Below are 1,729 nucleotides of genomic sequence, written 5' to 3'. Positions count from 1 at the left end.
AAGATCCCACATAAGTGCAAGAAGAACCCCGGCCCCCTTTAAGATCCCACATGCCTGCAAGAAGAACCCTGGCCCCCTTTTAAGATCCCACATGTCTACAAGAAGAACCCTGGCCCCCTTTTAAGATCCCACATGTCTACAAGAAGAACCCTGGCCCCCTTTAAGACCCCAGCTTAAATAAAGCACAAAAAGATTGAGGCGTTTTACTAAAAAAAAAAACATCCAGAACAGAAGAGTTTTTGCTCCTTAGGTTTATTAACAGATATCTCCAGCGGCATCCAGCGTCTTTTGGACTTTTGGGTTTGGTGAAGCCTTCAGTAAGTATTTTGGACTCAGCACGGGTTTTGTAAAGCCTTCAAGCGATATTTTGGATTCACTTCGGTTTTGGTGGAGTCTTCTGAAGTCTTTTGGATTCACCCAGGGTTTGCTGAAGTCTTGAGACGCGGCGCTGTGTGGAGACCTCTTCACCGTCTGTGATGGCGCCTTCTGCGTCTGTGAACTGAGACAAGAAGAAGCCATCATTACTACACATTCTGTCCACAGGCAAGTGTGTATATAGATATTTACCTGTCCTACGGCGGGGGTGGCGCTTTATGGGGGTCCTCCTGGCTCTGCGTCGCCGCTGATGTCCACTGCGTTCATTCAGCGGTCCGGTCCAGGAGTATGAGGATAAATGATAGCCGCATGGCTTTTTATAGTCTCTGACTACTGTGACCTCATAATATGATGACATAGCAAGTGGGTGAGGCCCCTTTATTTAGTCAGCGAGCGAGGCTCCATTATTTACTTAGCAAGGCTCCATTATTTACTTAGTGAGGCTCCATTATTTACTTAGCGAGGATCCAATATTTACTCAGGGAGGCTCCATTATTTACTCAGCGAGGCTCCAGTATTTACTTAGCGAGGCTCCATTATTTACTTAGTGAGGCTCCTTTACTTAGCGAGGCTCCATTATTTACTTAGTGAGGCTCCATTATTTCCTCAGGGAGGCTCCATTATTTACTCAGCGAGACTCCATTATTTACTTAGTGAGGCTCCATTATTTACTCAGCGAGGCTCCATTATTTACTTAGCGAGGCTCCATTATTTACTTAGCGAGGATCCATTATTTCCTCAGCGAGGCTCCATTATTTACTCAGCGAGGCTCCATTATTTACTTAGTGAGGCTCCATTATTTACTTAGTAAGGTTCCATTATTTACTCAGCGAGGCTCCATTATTTACTTAGTGAGGCTCCATTATTTACTTAGTGAGGCTCCATTATTTACTTAGTGAGGCTCCATTATTTACTTAGCGAGGCTCCATTATTTACTCAGCGAGCGAGGTTCCGGGGGGGGGGGGTTGGGGTCACAGGAACAGTCAAAATACTTCTTCTGTTTTACTTCATAAGTGCACAAGAGAATAATTAAAATAATACTGCTCCCCATATACAAATATACTGCCCCTATGTACAAGAATGTAACTACTATAATACTGCCCCTATGTACAAGAATATAACTACTAGAATACTACTCCTATGTACAAGAATATAACTGCTATAATACTGCCCCTATGCCCAAGAATATAACTAATATAATACTGCTCCTAAGTACACGCATATAACTGCTATAATACTGCTCCTATGTACAAGAATATAACAACTATATTACTGCCCCCCTGTGTACAAGAATATAACTACTATATTACTGCCCCTATGCACAAGAATATAACTACTATAATACTGACCCTAT

At 42.8% G+C, this 1,729-nt stretch overlaps 1 long non-coding RNA gene across 1 annotated transcript; it reads right to left on the bottom strand.

Moving 5' to 3' along the window:
* Positions 1-236: 236 nt before the first annotated feature.
* LOC142290557 (uncharacterized) lies at positions 237-905 on the bottom strand. The gene is made up of 2 exons (XR_012750341.1): positions 568-905; positions 237-499 (listed from the first exon to the last, which is right to left on the bottom strand). It is a non-coding gene; the product is annotated as an uncharacterized LOC142290557 (long non-coding RNA).
* Positions 906-1,729: the final 824 nt, after the last annotated feature.

Source organism: Anomaloglossus baeobatrachus, chromosome 2 (genome assembly GCF_048569485.1).
Source record: "Anomaloglossus baeobatrachus isolate aAnoBae1 chromosome 2, aAnoBae1.hap1, whole genome shotgun sequence".
NCBI classification, from domain to species: Eukaryota; Metazoa; Chordata; class Amphibia; order Anura; family Aromobatidae; genus Anomaloglossus; species Anomaloglossus baeobatrachus.
Note: the sequence above shows the minus strand (reverse complement) of the source record. Positions and strands in the feature narration are given on the sequence as shown.